Source organism: Vigna umbellata, chromosome 7 (assembly GCF_029865625.1).
Source record: "Vigna umbellata cultivar VRB3 chromosome 7, Vumbellata_1.0, whole genome shotgun sequence".
Classification (NCBI taxonomy): Eukaryota; Viridiplantae; Streptophyta; class Magnoliopsida; order Fabales; family Fabaceae; genus Vigna; species Vigna umbellata.
In genome coordinates, this window is record NC_142171.1 from 17,959,066 (window position 1) to 17,980,849 (window position 21,784).

The 21,784-nt window shown below is 46.3% G+C and overlaps 1 long non-coding RNA gene across 1 annotated transcript; it reads left to right on the top strand.

Moving 5' to 3' along the window:
* The first annotated feature begins 15,585 nt into the window (after positions 1-15,585).
* On the top strand, positions 15,586-18,360 carry LOC124832551 (uncharacterized). The gene is made up of 4 exons (XR_015780998.1): positions 15,586-15,805; positions 15,890-15,992; positions 17,651-17,808; positions 18,187-18,360. It is a non-coding gene; the product is annotated as an uncharacterized LOC124832551 (long non-coding RNA).
* The last annotated feature ends 3,424 nt before the right edge of the window (positions 18,361-21,784 follow it).

Below are 21,784 nucleotides of genomic sequence, written 5' to 3' on the forward strand. Positions count from 1 at the left end.
GTCAACTTCGTCCACTTCGTCAACTTCATCATATTCGTCAACTTCGTCCTCTTCGTCTAATTCGTCAACTTCTTCCACTTCCTCCACTTCCTCCACTTCCTCAACTTCGTCAACTTCCTCATCTTCGTCCACTTCGTCGACTTTTTCCACTTTCTCAACCTCGTCAACTTTGTCCACTTCGTCAACTTTGTCAACTTCGTCCACTTCGTTCACTTCCTCCACTTCGTTCACTTCCTCCACATCCTCCACTTCCTTCAGTTTGTCAACTTCGTCAACTTCGTCCACTTCCTCCACTTCGTCAACTTCGTCCACTTCCTCCACTTCCTCCACTTCGTCCATTTCGTCCACTTCATCAACTTCGTCAACTTCCTGCACTTCGTCCACTTACTCCACTTCGTCCACTTCCTCCACTTTGTCTACTTCGTCAACTTCGTCAATTCGTCCACTTCGGCCACGTCGTCAACTTCGTCCACTTCGTCATCTTCGTCAACTTCGTCCACTTTGTCCACTTTGTCCACTTCGTCAGCTTCGTCAACCTCGTCAACTTCGTCCACTTCGTCCACTTAGTTCACTTCCTCCACTTCCTCCACTTCCTCCACTTCCTCCACTTCCTCCACTTCCTCCACTTCCTCCACTTCCTCCACTTCGTGCACTTCGTGAACTTCCTCCACTTCGTCTACTTCCTTCACTACCTCCACTTCCTCCACTTCCTTCACTTCGTCAACTTCCTTAACTTCGTCCACTTCGTCAATTCGTCAACTTCGTCATCTTCGTCAACTTCGTCATCTTCGTCGACTTCGTCCACTTAGTTCACTTCCTCCACTTCCTCCATTTCGTCCACTTCGTCAACTTTGTCCACTTCGTCCAATTCCTCCACTTAGTCCACTTCCACCACTTCCACCACTTCGTCCGCTTCATCCACATCGTCCACTTCGTCCACTTCGTCAACTTCGTCTAGTTCGTCCACTTGCTCCACTTCCTCCACTTTGTCTACTTCGTCAACTACGTCAACTTCGTTGACTTGGCCCTCTTCGTCCACTTCGGCCACTTCATCAACTTCGCCCACTTCGTCAACTTCGTCAACTTCGTCCACTTCGTCATCTTCGTCCACTTCGTCAACTTCGTCCACTTCGTCAACATAGTGCACTTCCTCCACTTCCTCCACTTCGTCAACTTCGTCGAGTTCGTCAACTTCGTCCACTTCGTCAACTTCGTCCAATTCGTCAACTTCGTCCATTTCCTCCACTTCCTTCAGTACGTCAACTTCATCCACTTCGTCCACTTCGTTCACTTCTTGCACTTACTCCACTTCCTCCACTTCCTCCACTTCGTCCACTTCTTCAACTTTGTCCACTTCCTCCACTTCCTCCACTTAGTCCACTTCCACCACTTCCACCACTTCGTCCACTTCATCCACTTCGTCAACTTCGTCGAGTTCGTCAACTTCGTCCACTACGTCAACTTCGTCCACTTGGTCCTCTTCGTTCACTTCGTCCACTTTGGCCACTTCGTCAACTTCGCCCACTTCGTCAACTTCGTCCACTTCGTCATCTTCGTCCACTTCGTCAACTTCGTCCACTTCGTCAACTTCGTCAACTTCGTCAACTTCGTCCACTTCGTCCACATAGTTCACTTCCTCCACTTCCTCCACTTCGTCCGCTTCGTCCACTTCCTTCACTTCCTCCACTTCGTCCACTTCTACACTTCGTCCACTTCGTCAACTTCGTCCAATTCGTCAACTTCGTCCACTTCGTGCACTTCCTCCACTTCCTTCAGTTCGTCAACTTGGTCCACTTCGTCCACTTCGTAAACTTCGTCATCTTCGTCAACTTCGTCCACTTCGTCAACTTCGTCCACTTCGTCAACTTCGTCCACTTCGTCAACTTCATCATCTTCGTCCACTTCGTCAAATTCGTCAAATTCTTCCACTTCCTCCACTTCGTCCACTTCCTCAACCTCGTCAACTTTGTCCACTTCGTCCACTTCGTCAACTTCGTCACCTTCTTCCACTTCGTCCACTTCTTAAACTTCGTCAACTTTTTCAACTTCGTCCACTTCGTCCAGTTCCTCGACTTCCTCCATTTCCGGCACTTCTTCCAGTTCCTCCACTTCGTCCACTTCGTCCACTTCGTCCAGTTCTACACTTCGTCCACTTCGTCCACCTACTCCACTTCGTCCACTTCCTCCACTTCGTCAACTTCGTCCACTTCGTCAACTTCACCAACTTCGTCCACTTCGTCCACTAGTCACTTACTTCACTTCCTCCAGTTCCTCCACTTCGTCCACTTCGTCCACTTCGTTCACTTCCTCCACTTCCTCCAGTTCCTCCACTTCCTTCATTTCGTCAACTTCGTCCACTTCGTCCACTTTGTCCACTTCGTCGACTTCGTCATATTCGTCAACTTCGTCCACTTCGTCCATTTCGTCAACTTTGTCAACTTCGTCAACTTCGTCCACTTCGTCCACTTAGTTTACTTCTTCCACTTCGTCCACATCGTCCATTTCTACACTTCGTCCACTTCGTCAACTTCCTCCACTTCCTCTACTTCCTTCACTTCCTCCACTTCCTCCACTTTCTTCACTTCGTCAACTTCGTTAACTTCGTCCACTTCGTCAATTCGTTCACTTCGTCAACTTCGTCAACTTCGTCAACTTCTTCATCTTCGTCAACTTCGTCCACTTTGTCCACTTCGTCAACTACGTCCACTTAGTTCACTTCCTCCACTTCCTCCACTTTGTCAACTTTGTCCACTTCGTCCACTTCGTCCACTTCCTCCACTTCCACCACTTCCACCACTTCGTCCACTTTGTCCACTTCGTCCACTTCGTCGAGTTCGCCAACTTCGTCCACTTCGTCAACATCGTCCAGTTCGTCCACTTCCTCCACTTCCTCCACTTCGTCCACTTCCTCCACTTTGTCTACTTCTACAACTACGTGAACTTCGTCGACTTGGTCCTCTACGTCCACTTCGTCCACTTCGGCTACTTCGTCAACTTCGCCCACTTCGTCAACTTCGTCAACTTCGTCCACTTCGTCGACTTCCTCATCTTCGTCAACTTCGTCCACTTCGTCAACTTCGTCCACATAGTTCACTTCCTCCATTTCGTCCGCTTCGTCCACTTCCTCCACTTCCTCCACTACGTCCACTTCTACACTTCGTGCACTTCGTCAACGTCGTCCAATTCGTCAACTTCGTCCACTTCGTTCACTTCCTCCACTTCTTCCACTTCCTTCAGTTCGTCAACTTCGTCCACTTCTTCCACTTCGTCCACTTCTTCAACTTCGTCAACTTCGTCATCTTCGTCAACTTCGTCCACTTTGTCAACTTCGTCCACTTCGTCCACTTCGTCCACTTCGTCAACTTCGTCCACTTTGTTCACTTCCTCCAATTCCTCCACTTCGTCAACTTCCTCAACTTCGTTCGATTTGTGCACTTTGTCCACTTTGTCCACTTCGTCAACTACGTCATCCTCGTCCACTTTGTCCACTTCGTCCACTTCGTCCACTTCGTCAACTTCGTCCACTTCCTCCACTTCGTTCACTTCCTCCACTTCCTCCACTTCCTCTCCACTTCGTCCACCTGCTCCACTCCATCCACTTTGTCAACTTCGTCAACTTCGTCCTCTTCGTCCACTTCGGCAACTTCGTCAACTTCTTCCACTTCGTCCACTTCCTCCACTTCGTCAACTTCGTCCACTTCGTCATCTTCGTCAACTTCTTCCACTTCGTCCACTTCATCCACTTCGTGAACATTGTCCACTTCGTCCACTACGTCAACTTCGTCCACTACGTCAACTTCGTCCACTTCCTTCAGTTCGTCAAATTCGTCCACTTCATCAATTTTGTCAACTTCGTCAACTTCGTCCACTTCCTCCACTTCCTCCACTTCCTCCACTTCGTCCACGTCGTCAACTTCGTCAAGTTCCTGCACTTCGTCCACCTACTCCACTTCGTCCACTTCGTCAACTTCACCAACTTCGTCCACTTCGTCCACTAGTCAGTTACTCCACTTCGTCCAGTTCCTCCACTTCGTCCACTTCGTTCACTTCCTCCACTTCCTCCAGTTCCTCCACTTCCTTCATTTCGTCAACTTCGTCCACTTTGTCCACTTTGTCGACTTCGTCATATTCGTCAACTTCGTCCACTTCGTCAGCTTCGTCAACTTCGTCAACTTCGTCCACTTCGTCCATTTAGTTTACTTCCTCCACTTCGTCCACATCGTCCACTTCCTCCACTTCCTCCACTTCGTCCACTTCGTCCATTTCTACACTTCGTCCACTTCGTCCACTTCGTCCACTTCGTCAACTTCCTCCACTTCCTCCACTTCCTTCACTTCCTCCACTTCCTCCACTTTCTTCACTTCGTCAACTTCGTTAACTTCGTCCACTTCGTCAATTCGTCAACTTCTTCATTTCGTCAACTTCGTCCACTTCGTCCACTTTGTCCACTTCGTCAACTTCGTCCACTTAGTTCACTTCCTCCACTTCCTCCACTTCCTCCACTTCCTCCACTTTGTCAACTTTGTCCACTTCGTCCACTTCGTCCACTTCCTCCACTGAGTCAACTTCCACCACTTCCACCACTTCAAACACTTCGTCAGCTTTGTCCACTTCATCCACTTTGTCGAGTTCGCCAACTTTGTCCACTTCGTCAACATCGTCCAGTTCGTCCACTTCCTCCACTTCGTCCACTTCCTCCACTTTGTCTACTTCCACAACTACGTCAACTTCGTCCACTTGGTCCTCTTCGTCCACTTCGTCCACTTCGTCCACTTCGTCATCTTCGTCCACTTCGTTCACTTCCACCACTTCCTCCACTTCCTTTAGTTCGTCAACTTCGTCCACTTCGTCTTCTTCCTCCACTTCGTCCACTTCGTCAAATTCGTCAAACTTTGTCCACTTCATCAACTTCGTCAACTTTGTCCACTTCATCAACTTCGTCCACTTCGTCAACGTCGACCACTTTGTCAACTTCGTCAACTTCCTCCACTTCCTCCACTTAGAACACTTCCTCCACTTCCTCCACTTCCTCCCCTTCTACACTTCGTCCATTTCCTCAACTTCGTCCACTTCGTCCACTTCGTTCACTTTCTCGACTTCCTCCACTTCGTTCAGTTTGTCAACTTCGTCCACTTCGTAAACTTCGTCCACTTCGTCATCTTCGTCAACTTCGTCCATTTCGTCTACTTCGTCCAATTTGTCAACTTCGTCCACTTACTCCACTTCCTCCACTTCCTCCACTTCCTCCACTTCCTCCACTTCGTCAACTTCGTCAACTTCATGCACTTCGTCCACTTACTCCACTTCGTCCACTTCCTCCACTTTGTCTACTTCGTCCACTTTCTCCACTTGGTCCTCTTCGTCCAGTTCGGCCACTTCGTCGACTTCGTCCACTTCCTCAGCTACGTCCACTTCATCAACTTCGTCCATTTCGTCCACTTCGTCCACTTTGTCCACTTCGTCCACTTCGTCCACTTCGTCCACTTCGTCCACTTCGTCCACTTCGTCCACTTCGTCCACTTCCTCCACTTCCTCCACTTCGTCAACATCCTCCATTTCCTCCACTTCCTCCACTTCGTCCACTTCCTTCACTTCGTCAACTTCGTCAACTTCATCAACTTCGTCAACTTCGTCCACTTTGTCCACTTTGTCGACTTCGTCTACTTCGTCCACTTCGTCCACTTCGTCCACTTCGTCAACTTTGTCCACTTCGTGTACTTGATCCACTTTGTCAACTTCGTCCACTTCGTCCACTTCCGTCACTTCCGCCACTTCCTTCACTTCCTCCACTTCGTCCACTTCGTCAACTTCACCAACTTCGTCCACTAAGTCCACTTCCTCCGCTTCCTCCACTTCTTCCACTTCGTTCACTCCGTCAACTTCCTCCACTTCGATCACGTCCTCCACCGTGTCTACTTTTTCAACTTCGTCAACTTCGTCCCTTTCATCCACTTCGGCAACTTCGTCCAGTTCGTCCACTTCGTCAACTTCGTCCAGTTCGTCATCTTCGTCAACTTCGTCCACTTCGTCCATTTCGTCAACTTCGTCCACTTCGTCAACTTCGTCAACTTCGTCAACTTCGTCTACTTCGTCCACTTTGTCCACTTAGTTCACTTCCTCCACTTCCTCCACTTTCTCCACTTCTACACTTCGTCGACTTCGTCCACTTCCTCCACTTCCTTCAGTTTGTCAACTTCGTCCTCTTCGTCCACTTCGTCCACTTCGTCAACTTCGTCATCTTCGTCAACTTTGTTCACTTCGTCCACTCCGTCAAATTCGTCAAATTCGTCCACTTCCTCCACTTCCTCAACTTCGTCATCTTCGTCCATTTCCTCGACTTCGTCCACTTCTTCAACCTCGTCAAGTTTGTCCACTTTGTCCACTTCGTCAACTTCATCCACTTCGTACACATCGTCAGCTTCTTCCACTTCGTCCACTTCGTCCACTCCCTCCACTTCCTCCACTTCCTCCACTTCCTCCACTTCCTCCACTTCCTCCCCTTCTAGACTTCGTCCAAATCGTCATCTTCGTCCACTTCGTCAAATTCGTCCACTTCGTTCACTTGCTCCACTTCCTCCACTTCCTTCAGTTCGTCAACTTTGTCCACATCGTCCACTTCATCCACTTCGTCCACTTCGTTCACTTCGTCAACTTCGTCAACTTCGTCAACTTCGTCAACTTCGTCAACTTCGTCATCTTCGTCAACTTTGTCCACTTCGTCAAGTTTGTCCAATTCGTCAACTTGGTCCACTTCGTCAACTTCTTCCACTTCGTCAACTTCTTCCACTTCGTCCACTTCGTCCACTTCGTCCACTCCGTCAACTTCGTCCACTTCGGCCACTTCGTCGACTTCGTCCACTTCCTCAGCTTCGTCCATTTCGTCAACTTCGTCAACTTCGTCCACCTCGTCCACTTCGTCCACTTCGTCCACTTCGTCCACTTCGTCCACTTCGTCCACTTCGTCAGCTTCTTCCACTTCGTCCACTTCGTCAAGTTCGTCAACTTTTTCAACTTCGTCCACTTCCTCCACTTCATCCAGTTCCTCGACTTCCTCCACTTCCTCCACTTCGTCCAGTTCTACACTTCGTCCACTTCGTCAACTTCGTCCACTTCGTAGACTTCGTCCACTTCGTCAACCTCGTCCACTACATTCACTTCCTCCACTTCCTCCACTTCCTCCACTTCCTTCAGATCGTCCACTTCGTCCACTTCGTCCACTTCGTCCACTTCGTCCACTTCGTCCACTTCGTCCACTTCGTCAACTTTGTCAACTTCGGCCACTTCCTCCACTTCCTCCACATTGTCAACTTCGTCAATTTCCTGCACTTCGTCCACTTACTCCAATTCGTCCACTTCCTCCACTTTGTCTACTTCGTCCACTTCGTCAACTTCGTCCACTTGGTCCTCTTCATCGACTTGGTCCACTTCGTCCACTTCGTCCACTTCGTCCACTTCGTCACCTTCGTCCACTTCGTCCTCTTCGTCCACTTCGTCCACTTCATTCACTTCGTGCACTTCGTCCACTTCGTCCACTTCCTCCACTTCCTCCACTTCGTTCACTTCCTCCACTTCCTCCACTTCCTTCAGTTCGTCAACTTTGTCAACTCGTCCACTTCGTCAACTTCCTCCACTTCGTCCACTTAGTCACTTAGTCCACTTCCTCCACTTCCTCCACTTCTTCCACTTCATCCACTCCGTCAACTTCGTCCACTTCCTCCACTTTGTCTACTTTATCAACTTCGTCCACTTTGTCAACTTCGTCCACTTCGGCAACTTCCTCCACTTCGTCAACTTCGTCCACTTCGTCATCTTCGTCAACTTCTTTCACTTCATCCACTTCCTCCACTTCGTCAACTTCGTCCACTTCGTCATCTTCGTCAACTTCTTCCACTTCGTCCACTTCGTGAACTTTCTCCACTTCGTCCACTTCGTCAACTTCATCCACTTCGTTGATTTCCTCCACTTCCTCCGCTTACTTCAGTTCGTCAACTTCGTGCACTTCGTCAATTTTGTCAACTTCGTCAACTTCGTCCACTTCCTTCACTTCCTACACTTCCTCCACTTCGTCCACTTCGTCAACTTCGTCAAGTTCCTGCACTTCCTCCACTTACTCAACTTCGTCCACTTTCTCCATTTTGTCTACTTCGTCAACTTCGTCCACTTCGTCAACTTCACCAACTTCGTCCACTTCGTCCACTAGTCACTTACTCCACTTCCTCCACTTCGTCCACTTCGCCCACTTCGTTCACTTCCTCCACTTCCTCCAGTTCCTCCACTTCCTTCATTTCGTCAACTTCGTCCTCTTCGTCCCCTTTGTCAACTTCGTCGACTTCGTCATCTTCGTCAACTTCGTCGTCCACTTCGTCCACTTAGTTCACTTCCTCCACTTCGTCCACTTCGTCCATTTCTACACTTCGTCCACTTCGTCAACTTCCTCCACTTCGTCCACTTCCTTCACTTCCTCCACTTCCTCCACTTCCTTCACTTCGTCAACTTCGTTAACTTCGTCCACTTCGTCCACTTCGTCAATTCGTTCACTTCGTCAACTTCTTCATCTTCGTCAACTTCGTCCACTTTGTCCACTTTGCAACTTCGTCCACTTAGTTCACTTCCTCCACTTCCTCCACTTCGTCAACTTTGTCCACTTCGTCCACTTCCTCCACTTAGTCAACTTCCACCACTTGCAACACTTCGTTCACTTTGTCCACTTCGTCCACTTCGTCGAGTTCGCCAATTTCGTCCACTTCGTCAACATCGTCCAGTTCGTCCACTTCCTCCAATTCATCCACTTCCTCCACTTGGTCTACTTCGTCAACTACATCAGCTTCGTCCACTTGGTCCTCTTGGTCCACTTCGTCCACTTCGGCCACTTCGTCAACTTCGTCCACTTCGTCATCTTCGTCAACTTCGTCCACTTCGTCAACTTCGACCACTTCGTCAACTTTGTCAACCTCGTCCACTTCGTCCACAGAGTTCACTTCCTCCACTTCCTCCACTTCGTCCGCTTCGTCCACTTCCTCCATTTCCTCCACTACGTCCACTTCTACACTTCGTCCACTTCGTCAACTTCGTCCAATTCGTCAACTTCGTCCACTTCGTTCATTTCCTCCACTTGCTTCAGTTCGTCAACTTCGTCCACTTCTTCAAGTTCGTCAACTTTGTCATCTTCGTCAACTTCGTCCACTTCGTCAACTTCGTCAACTTCATCATCTTCGTCAACTTCGTCCACTTCGTCAAATTCGTCAAATTCTTCCACTTCCTCCACTTCCTCTACTTCCTCAACTTCGTCAACTTCGTCATCTTCGTCAACTTCGTCGTCCACTTCCTCCACTTAGTTCACTTCCTCCACTTCGTCAACTTCGTCCATTTCTACACTTCGTCCACTTCGTCAACTTCCTCCACTTCGTCCACTTCCTTCACTTCCTCCACTTCCTCCACTTCGTCAACTTCGTTAACTTCGTCCACTTCGTCCACTTCGTCAATTCGTTAACTTCGTCAACTTCTTCATATTCGTCAACTTCGTCCACTTTGTCCACTTCGTCAACTTCGTCCACTTAGTTCACTTCCTCCACTTCCTCCACTTCGTCAACTTTGTCCACTTCGTCCACTTCCTCCACTTAGTCCACTTCCACCACTTGCAACACTTCGTCCACTTTGTCCACTTTGTCCACTTCGTCGAGCTCGCCAATTTCGTCCACTTCGTCAACATCGTCCAGTTCGTCCACTTCCTCTACTTCATCCACTTCCTCCACTTTGTCTACTTCGTCAACTACGTCAGCTTCGTCCACTTGGTCCTCTTCGTCCACTTCGTCCACTTCGGCCACTTCGTCAACTTCGTCCACTTCGTCATCTTCGTCAACTTCGTGCACTTCGTCAACTACGTCGACTTGGTCCACATAGTTCACTTCCTCCACTTCCTCCACTTCGTCCGCTTCGTCCACTTCCTCCATTTCCTCCACTTCCTCCACGTCCTCCACTTCCTCCACTTCGTCCACTTCGTCCAGTTCTACACTTCGTCCACTTGGTCAACTTCGTCCACTTGGTCAACTTCGTCCACTTCGTCAACTTCGTCCACTTCGTTCACTTCTTCGACTTCCTCCACTTCCTCTACTTCGTCCAATTCGTCCACTTCGTCCACTTCGTCAACTTCGTCCACTTCATCAACTTTGTCCACTTCGTCCACTTCGTCCACTTAGTTCACTTCCTCCACTTCTTCCACTTCCTCCACTTCTACACTTCGTCAACTTCGTCCACTTCTTTCACTTCCTCCACTTCCTTTAGTTCGTCAACTTCGTCCACTTCGTAAACTTCATCAACTTCGTCCAGTTCTACACTTCGTCCACTTCGTCAACTTCGTCCACTTCCTTTAGTTCGTCCACTTCCTGCCCTTTGTCCACTTCGTCAACTTTGCCAACTTCGTCCACTTCGTGTACTTGATCCACTTTGTCCACTTCGTCCACTTCGTCCACTTCTGCCACTTCCTGCACTTCGTCCACTTCGTCAACTTCACAAACTTCGTCCACTTCGTCAACTTGACCAACTTCGTCCAGTTCGTCCACTTCGTCCACTTCGTCCACTTAGTCAATTAGTCTACTTCCTCCACTTCCTCTACCTCTTCCACTTCTTCCACTTCCTCTACTTCGTCCAATTCATCGACTTCGTCGACTTTGTCCACTTCGTCCACTTCGTCCACTTAGTTCACTTCCTCCACTTCCTCCACTTCCTCCACTTCGTCCACTTCTACACTTCGTCAACTTCGTCCACTTCGTTCACTTCCTGCACTTCCTCCACTTCCTTTAGTTCGTCAACTTCGTCCACTTCGTCAACTTCGTCCACTTCGTCAACTTCGTCCACTTCGTCAACTTCATCCACTTCGTCCAGTTCTACACTTCGTCCACTTCGTCAACTTCGTCCACTTCCTCCACTTCGTCCACTTCCTGCCCTTTGTCCACTTCGTCCATTTCTAAACTTCGTCCACTTCGTCAACTTCGTCCAATTCGTCAACTTCCTCCACCTCGTCCACTTCCTCCACTTCCTCCATTTCCTCCACTTCCTTCACTTAGTTAACTTCGTCAAGTTCGTCAACTTTGTCAACTTCGTCCACTTAGTCCACTTCGTCCACTTCGTCCACTTCGTACACTTCGTCCACTTCGTCCACTTCGTCCACTTAGTCCACATTGTTCACTTCGTCCACTTCGTCCAATTCGTCCACTTCGTCCACTTCGTCCACTTCGTCCACTTCGTCCACTTCGTCCACTTCGTCCACTTCGTCCACTTCGTCCACTTCGTCCACTTCGTCCACTTCGTCCACTTCGTCAACTTTGTCAACTTCGTCCACTTCGTCCACTTCGTCCACTTGATCCACTTTGTAAACTTCGTCCACTTCGTCCACTTGATCCACTTTGTAAACTTTGTCCACTTCGTCCACTTTTGCCACATCCTGCACTTCGTCCACTACGTCAACTTCACAAACTTCGTCTACTTCGTCAACTTCCCCAACTTCGTCCACTTCGTCCACTTCGTCCACTTAGTCACTTAGTCCACTTCCTCCACTTCCTCCACTTCTTCCACTTCGTCCACTTCGTCCACTCCGTCAACTTCGTTAATTACCTCCACTTCGTCCACTTTGTCCTATTCGGCGTCCACTTAGTTCACTTCCCCCACTTCGTCCACTTCTACACTTCGTCCACTTGGTCAAGTTCGTCCACTTCGTTCACTTCTTCCACATCCTCCACTTCCTTTAGGTCGTCAACTTCGTCAACTTCGTCCACTTCGTCCACTTCCTCCACTTCGTCAACTTCGTCCACTTCCTCCATTTCGTCCACTTCATCAACTTCGTCAACTTCCTCCACTTCCTCCACTTGTTCCACTTCATCCACTCCGTCAACTTCGTCCACTTCGTCCACTTCCTCCACTTCCTCCACTTCGTCCACTTCCTCCACTTTGTCTACTTTATCAACTTCGTCCACTTTGTCAACTTCGTCCACTTCGTCCTCTTCGCCCACTTCGGCAACTTCATCAACTTCGTCCACTTCGTCAACTTCGTCCACTTCGTCATCTTCGTCAACTTCTTCCACTTCGTCCACTTCCTCCACTTCGTCAACTTCGTCCACTTCGTCATCTTCGTCAACTTCTTCCACTTCGTCCACTTCGTGAACTTTGTCCACTTCGTCCACTTCGTCAACTTCCTCCACTTCGTTGACTTCCTCCACTTCCTCCACTTCCTTCAGTTCGTCAACTTCGTCCACTTCTTCAATTTTGTCAAGTTCGTCAACTTCGTCAACTTCGTCCACTTCGTCGACTTCCTCCAGTTTCAACACTTCCTCCACTTCGTCCACTTCGTCAACTTCGTCAACTTCCTGCACTTCGTCCACTTACTCCACTTCATCCACTTCCTCTACTTTGTCTACTTCGTCAACTTCGTTAACTTCGACCACTTCGTCAACTTCACCAACTTCGTCCACGTCGTCCACTAGTCACTTACTCCACTTCCTCCAGTTCCTCCACTTCGGCAACTTCGTCCACTTCGTTCACTTCCTCCAGTTCCTCCACTTCCTTCATTTCGTCAACTTCGTCCACTTCGTCAAATTTGTCAACTTCGTCAACTTCGTCCACTTCTTCCACTTGCTGCACTTCCTCCACTTCGTCAACTTCGTCAACTTCCTGCACTTCGTCGACTTACTCCACTTCGTCCACTTCCTCCACTTTGTCTATTTCATCAACTTCGTCAACTTTGTCCACTTCGTCAACTACGTCCACTTCGGGCACTTCGTCAACTTGGGCCACTTCGTCAACTTGGTCCACTTGGTCCACTTCGTCCAATTCGTCCACTTCGTCCACTTCGTCCAATTCGTCCACTTCGTCCACTTCGTCCACTTCGTCCACTTCGTCCACTTCGTCATCTTCGTCCACTTCATCAACTTTGTCCACTTCGTCCACTTCGTCCACTTCGTCCACTTCGTCCACTTAGTTCACTTCCTCCACTTCCTCCACTTCCTCCACTTCCTCCACTTCATCCACTTCTACACTTCGTCAACTTCGTCCACTTCGTTCACTTCCTCCACTTCCTTTAGTTCATCAACTTTGTCCACTTCCTCCACTTCGTCAACTTCGTCCACTTCGTCAGCTTCTTCCACTTCGTCCACTTCGTAAACTTCGTCAACTTTTTCAACTTCGTCCACTTCGTCCAGTTCCTCGACTTCCTCCATTTCCTCCACTTCCTCCACTTCGTCCACTTCGTCCAGTTCTACACTTCGTCAACTTAGTCCACTTCGTCAACTTCATCATCTTCGTCAACTTCATCCACTTCGTCCACTTCGTCAAATTCATCAAATTCTTCCACTTCCTCCACTTCCTCCACTTCCTTAACTTCGTTAACTTCGTCATCTTCGTCAACTTCGTCGACTTCGTCCACTTCCTCAACCTCGTCGACTTTGTCCACTTCGTCCACTAAGTCCACTTCGTCCACTTCGTCCACTTCGTTCACTTCCTACACATCCTCCACTACCTTCAGTTCGTCAACTTCATCAACTTCGTCAACTTCGTCAACTTCGTCCACTTCCTCCACTTCGTCAACTTCGTCCACTTCCTCAACTTCACCCACTTCGTCAACTTCATGAACTTCGTCAACTTCGTCCACTTACTCCACTTTGTCCACTTCTTCCACTTCGTCCACTTCGTCCACTTCGTCCACTTCGTCCACTCCCACCACTTCCACCACTTCGTCCACTTTGTCCACTTCGTCCACTTCGTCGAGTTCGTCAACTTCGTCCACTTCGTCAACTTCGTCCAGTTCGTCCACTTCCTCCACTTTGTCCACTTCCTCCACTTTGTCTACTTCGTCAAGTACGTCAACTTCGTCCACTTGGTCCTCTTCATCCACTTTGTCCACATCGGCCACTTCGTCAACTTCGCCCACTTCGTCAACTTCGTCAACTTCGTCCACTTCGTCATCTTGGTCAACTTCGTCCACTTCGTCAACTTCGTCCACTTCGTCCACATAGTTCACTTCCTCTACTTCCTCTGCTTCGTCCACTTCCTCCACTTCCTCCACTTCGTCCACTTCTACACTTCGTCCAATTCGTCAACTTCGTCCACTTCGTTCACTTCCTCCACTTCCTCCACTTCCTTCAGTTCGACCACTTCGTCCACTTCGTCAACTTCGTCATCTTCGTCAACTTCGTCCACTTCGTCAACTTCATCATATTCGTCAATTTCGTCCTCTTCGTCCAATTCGTCAAATTCTTCCACTTCCTCCACTTCCTCAACTTCGTCAACTTCCTCATCTTCGTCGACTTCGTCCACTTTCTCAACCTCGTCCACTTCGTCCACTTCGTCCACTTCGTCCACTTTATCAACTTCGTCCACTTCGTCCACTTTATCAACTTCGTCCACTTCGTTCACTTCCTCCACATCCTCCACTTCCTTCAGTTTGTCAACTTCGTCAACTTCGTCCACTTCCTCCACTTCGTCAACTTCGTCCACTTCGTCGACTTCCTCCACTTCGTCCATTTCGTCCACTTCATCAACTTCGTCAACTTCCTGCACTTCGTCCACTTACTCCACTTCGTCCACTTCCTCCACTTTGTCTACTTCGTCAACTTCGTCAATTCCTCCACTTCTGCCACGTCGTCAACTTCGTCCACTTTGTCAACTTCGTCCCCTTCGTCATCTTCGTCAACTTCGTCCACTTTGTCCACTTTGTCCACTTCGTCAGCTTCGTCAACCTCGTCAACTTCGTCATCTTCGTCCACTTCGTCCACTTAGTTCACTTCCTCCACTTCCTCCACTTCCTCCACTTCCTCCACTTCGTCCATTTCTACACTTCGTCCACTTCGTGCACTTCGTCAACTTCCTCCACTTCGTCTACTTCCTTCACTTCCTCCACTTCCTCCACTTCCTTCACTTCGTCAACTTCGTTAACTCGTTCACTTCGTTAATTCGTCAACTTCGTCATCTTCGTCAACTTCGTCCACTTTGTCCACTTCGTCGACTTCGTCCACTTAGTTCACTTCCTCCACTTCCTCCACTTCGTCAACTTTGTCCACTTCGTCCAATTCCTCCACTTAGTCCACTTCCACCACTTCCACCACTTCGTCCACTTCATCCACATCGTCAACTTCGTCGAGTTCGTCAACTTCGTCGAGTTCGTCAACTTCGTCCACTTCGTCAACTTCGTCCAGTTCATCCACTTCCTCCACTTCGTCCACTTCCTCCACTTTGTCTACTTCGTCAACTACGCACTAGTAGAAAAATGACTTTTTATAACAAACCTATTATGACGGATAAAAATTATCCATTATAATAGGAAGATATTATAACGTAGTTTTTTAAATCAGTTATAATATGAGATGCGGTGGCAAACTTGTAAATAAGTTTAAGACATATTATAACGTAGTTTTGAAAATCAGTTATAATATAAAACGCGCAGTGGCAAATTTGTAAATAAGTTTAAAACATATTATAACGTAGTTTTGAAAATCAGTTATAATATAAAAAGCGGTGACAATCTTGTAAATAAGTTGAAAACCTATTATTAATGTATTATAACGGAGTTTTAGAAATCAGTTATAATATCTCACCCTCTCTTCATGTTCCCGTTCCCTCTCACTCTGATTCCTCTCTTCACCTTCCCTCTCACTCTCATTCCTCTCTTCCTCTTCGTCTCATCCCTCTCACTTACATTTCTTTGCACTCCTCACTCGCATTTCTCGGCACTTCTTCACGGTTCCGAGAACTCTCCTTCCTCCGCAAGACTACTTCTGCCTCCGCTGTCTCTTCGTCGAAATCTTTGAAGTCTAACCAAGTAGGTTTTATGTTTTTCCTTAATTTGTTATGTTTTCCCCTAATTTGTTATGTTTTTCTTCTATTAATTTCACTAACTTCTTAGATTGGTGGGGATTGTGTTTCGATTGCTGGAGAAAATAGCTGCGTTCACACGAGAGAGAGGAGGAGGGAGCCTTATCCACAGTGGTGATTGGAGAATTTTGAAGGTATTTATAGTTCACATTGTTCTCTGTAACACTTTTCCCCTCTTTTTATACGGTTAATTTAGTTTTCATTGATTGTTGAAGAACAAAAAACGAGAATCTGCTTCAAATTTAATTTTGGATTTAGGGTTATATTTCTACAAATAAACCAGTGTAATCATAGACTATTTTTAATTAAAAAAACTTTTCTGTCTGAATTATTGATGCTGGATTGTGCCAATGAAAGTGGTAGAGAAAAAGTAGCAGAGCAGTGGTTTTTTCAGCAGGGATGTTTTCAGGGAAGAAGGGGGTTTTCTTCAGGGATGTTTTTCAGGGAAGAAGGGGGTTTTCTTCAGAGTAGTGATTTCTGAACCATTACTTATGAAACACTTTGATTTCATTGTCGGGCTGGCTGGAAAGCTTCTCTTCAACCACTTATTTAAAAGTGATGCCTTTTAACATCCATTTGATGATACACTTAGATGATTTAAGAGTGAAATTTCTATTTTTATAAAGATCAAATAGAAGATGTGGTCAATTATGGACAATGAAACACATCTTATAAAAGGTTGTTTGTATTGGGCATAGTAATGTTGAACTGTATTCTTCCATTATCTCTGCTACTCTTTCTCTCAACTGCCCATGCTTAAATCAATTTGCTCACTCCCACGAGGAGGGGATGTATATGTGCATATGATATTGGTTAAACTTTATAGCGTATATTGACTTTATTCCCTGTGATTAATTTAATAACTGATGTGTTTGATAAGTTAGGTGACATGTGACAGTGGTTTAGTTTAACACCAATGGTGCGTATAATATACACAAAAGTAACGGAACAAACTGCACAGAGCTTCCCTTTGAATTTGTTTATTAGGCTGGAAATTATTGAGAGTGTTTGAGGGAGCCGTGTTCTATTTTAAAATTGTAATCTCCCAACACTGTATTAACAAAAATAAGGACATTGGATTCACTGGGATTAATACAAGACAAGAGGGATAGAGGGGTTTGATTTTGTCCACCCACCCAATCTCTACTGTTCCAATCCATCTCCATCACTTTTGATTAATGTGAAACGCGTATTTATAGTAGAATGTGTGTTTTCATTGGAAAGAGCCAGTATTCAGCCTTTATTTTAATTTACGATTTCAAAGTCTGTGTTACTTGGTATTTGTATTATTCTACTTACTGAATTCTGACATGCATACAAAAAATAATGTATTCTCAATTTTTATTATTTTCTTGAGATTAAGATGGGAACTTTATTAAGATAAAACAGCAAGAACATCATTAGTTTAGCATCAGAAAACTAGAACTTATTTAAACAAAGAAAAAGCAGAAATACTAAGAAGTTGCAGGTCGTTTAACCTCCATCAGTATGCAGCAAAGTGAAAATTTGGAACCTAGTGTTAAATTTCTTTAGTCCTTGACAACAAGATTTAATTCTGGATTCCCTCCATCTTTTAGCACTCAATTAACAACCCTTCGAGAATCAGTTTCCACTATTAAGAAATTGTGCAGGCACAATAATTGATTTCGTATATAGAAGCAAGGAAGCATGATTTCAATCATGGCAAGGGAGTTGAATATGTTTTCAAAATGACAAACTTTTGTCTATTGTAATGAGCATTTTCAGTGAGAACAACCAATTATTTTCTAACGACACTAGAAACTGGATACAGGGAAAATTATTCTGGAGTCTGTGATATTGATTGCAGTGGTGGTGATCAGCCTAACTATCTACACCTTTATTGCCGCAAGGAGAGGCCATGATTTCAACTTTTTGGGCCCATTCTTGTTTGGAGCCTTGCTAATTCTTATTGCCTTTTCCCTGATACAGGTATTTTGCTCATGAAGTCTTTTATGTTTGGGGTGTTTCTTCCTGTACCGGATAAATTTTTTTCATATCTCCCTTTCAAAGTTAATGGCAATGGGTTGCTTTTCATTTATTTTGAGATTTCACTTTGCTTAAAAATCATACATTCAAAGTTAATGAGTGATTTTTGTTTACTGACGTATTTTTTTTATTTTAAATTTCTATACTTTAAATTATATAAAATACACTTTTGGTGCATGAACTATATCATTTTTATAATATTGGTAGTAGTTTGCGTCAATGGAGTATGCAATGTGCCACTTTTTCTGCTTTAATTGACCACTTTAATTGTTGTTTTAGTGTATTCAATTAAATTTTATTTTCAATTTTTTGTTAAAACAGGTTTATGGCTGATCCATCTACACCTACACCACCACAAAGTACTTGATAGAAATCTTTGAAAAAGCTGCTAAAGAGGTCTATTTAGCACCTTACTTGCATTGAAGACATTAGAAGGAACTGGGCTTCTTTTATTTTATTTTAAGTGTTAGTAGAAACTTGGCTAGTGTATGTACATTAATGTAGTATTTTGATTTAATATATAGTTTCATGTATAAATGAGTATTAAATATTAGACTATTTAATATTTGAAATATTCTATTTTGTTAGTTTCAATAAATTTGTTTATTTAAAGCTATATTTATTATAAATGGATTGGATGAGATGATAATACAGGAATATTATTATAATTTCATTGGACGTCAAATTTAATAATAATTTTTTTAAAAAAAAACATTTATTATAACGTACAATAATATATACGTAATAATATATAACATATTATAACGTACAAAATCTTCTACGTTATAATATCTATTATAATGTACTTCAGAAACTACGTTATAATATGTTGAACATATTATAACGTAAATTTTTGCTACGTTATAAAATGCGCAGACTTACTATATCGCCCAGAACTATGTCCCCAATAACTACGATATAAAAGATCATTTTTGTACGTTGTAAAAAGCCATTTTTCCACTAGTGACGTCAACTTCGTCCACTTGGCCCTCTTCATCCACTTCGGCCACTTCGTCAACTTCACCCACTTCGTCAACTTCGTCAACTTCGTCAACTTCGTCAACTTCGTCAACTTCGTCAACTTCGTCAACTTCGTCCACTTCGTCATCTTCGTCCACTTCGTCCACATATTGCACTTCCTCCACTTCCTCCACTTCCTCCACTTCGTCAACTTCGTCCACTTCCTTCACTTCCTCCACTTCGTGCACTTCGTCCACTGCTATACTTCGTCCACTTCGTCAACTTCGTCCACTTCCTCCACTTCCTTCAGTTCGTCAACTTCGTCCACTTCGTCCACTTCGTTCACTTCTTCCACTTACTCCACTTCCTCCACTTCCTCCACTTCGTCCACTTCGTCAACTTTGTCCACTTTGTCCACTTCGTCCACTTAGTCCACTTCCACCACTTCCACCACTTCGTCGACTTCATCCACTTCGTCAACTTCGTCGAGTTCGTCAACTTCGTCCACTTCGTCAACTTCGTCCAGTTCGTCCACTTCCTCCACTTCGTCCACTTCCTCCACTTTGTCTACTTCGTCAACTACGTCAACTTCGTCCACTTGGTCCTTTTCGTCCACTTCGTCCACTTTGGCCACTTCGTCAGCTTCGCCCACTTCGTCAACTTCGTCAACTTCGTCCACTTCGTCAACTTCGTCCACTTCGTCCACATAGTTCACTTCCTCCACTTCGTCCGCTTCGTCCACTTCGTCAACTTCGTCAACTTCCTGCACTTCGTCCACTTACTCCACTTCATCCACTTCCTCCACTTTGTCTACTTCGTCAACTTCGTCAACTTCGTCAACTTCGACCACTTCGTCAACTTCACCAACTTCGTCCATGTCGTCCACTAGTCACTTACTCCACTTCCTCCAGTTCCTACACTTCGTCAACTTCGTCCACTTCGTTCACTTCCTCCAGTTCCTCCACTTCCTTCATTTCGTCAACTTCGTCCACTTCGTCAAATTTGTCAACTTCGTCAACTTCGTCCACTTCTTCCACTTCCTGCACTTCCTCCACTTCGTCAACTTCGTCAACTTCCTGCACTTCGTCGACTTACTCCACTTCGTCCACTTCCTCCACTTTGTCTATTTCATCAACTTCGTCAACTTTGTCCACTTCGTCAACTACGTCCACTTCGGGCACTTCGTCAACTTGGGCCACTTCGTCAACTTGGTCCACTTGGTCCACTTGGTGCACTTCGTCCAATTCGTCCACTTCGTCCACTTCGTCCACTTCGTCCACTTCGTCCAATTCGTCCACTTCGTCCACTTCGTCCACTTCGTCCACTTCGTCCACTTCGTCCACTTCGTCCACTTCGTCCACTTCATCAACTTCGTCCACTTCGTCCACTTAGTTCACTTCCTCCACTTCCTCCACTTCCTCCACTTCCTCCACTTCATCCACTTCTACACTTCGTCAACTTCGTCCACTTCGTTCACTTCGTTCACTTCCTCCACTTCCTCCACTTCCTCCACTTCCTTTAGTTCGTCAACTTCGTCCACTTCGTCAACTTCGTCCACTTCGTCCACTTCGTCAACTTCATCAACTTCGTCCAGTTCTACACTTCGTCCACTTCGTAAACTTCGTCCACTTCGTCCACTTCGTCCACTTCGTCCACTTCCTGCCCTTCGTCCACTTCGTCCATTTCTAAACTTCGTCCACTTCGTCAACTTCCTCCACCTCGTCCACTTCCTCCCCTTAGTTAACTTCGTCAACTTTGTCCACTTAGTCCACTTCGTCCACATCGTCAACTTTGTCAACTTCGTCCACTTCGTGTACTTGATCCACTTTGTAAACTTCGTCGACTTCCGCCACTTCCTGCACTTCGTCCACCTCGTCCACTTCGTGCACTTAGTCACTTAGTCCACTTCCTCCACTTCCTCCACTTCTTCCACTTCGTCCACTCCGTCAACTTCGTCAATTACCTCCACTTCGTCCACTTCCTCCACTTCCTCCACTTTGTCCACTTCGGCGTCCACTTAGTTCACTTCCTCCACTCTGTCCACTTCTACACTTCGTCCACTTAGTCAACTTCGTCCACTTCGTTCACTTCCTCCACATCCTCCACTTCCTTTAGTTCGTCAACTTCCTCCACTTCGTCCACTTCCTCCACTTCGTCAACTTCGTCCACTTCGTCCACTTCATCAACTTCGTCAACTTCCTGCACTTTGTCCACTTACTCCACTTCGTCCACTTCCTCCACTTTGTCTACTTCGTCAGCTTCGTCAACTTCGTCCACTTCGGCCACGTCGTCAACTTCGTCCACTTTGTCAACTTCGTCCACTTCGTCCACTTCGTCAGCTTCGTCAACTTCGTCAACTTCGTCAACTTCGTCAACTTCGTCAACTTCGTCAACTTCGTCCACTTCGTCCACTTAGTTCACCTCCTCCACTTCCTCCACTTCCTCCACTTCCTCCACTTCGTCCATTTCTACACTTCGTCCACTTCTTCCACTTCGTCAACTTCCTCCACTTCGTCTACTTCCTTCACTTCCCCCACTTCCTCCACTTCCTTCACTTCGTCAACTTCGTTAAATTCGTCCACTTCGTCAACTTCGTCAATTCGTCAACTTTGTCATCTTCGTCAAATTCGTCCACTTTGTCCACATCGTCGACTTCGTCCACTTAGTACACTTCGTCCACTTCCTCCACTTCGTCCACTTCGTCAACTTTGTCCACTTCCTCCACTTCCTCCACTTAGTCCCCTTCTACCACTTCCACCACTTCGTCCACTTCATCCACTTCGTCCACTTGGTCGAGTTCGTCAACTTCGTCCAGTTCGTCCACTTCCTCTACTTCCTCCACTTCCTCCACTTTGTCTACTTCGTCAACTACGTCAAATTCGTCCACTTGGTCCTCTTCGTCCACTTCGTCCACTTCGGCCACTTCGTCAAGTTCGTCATCTTCGTAAACTTCGCCATC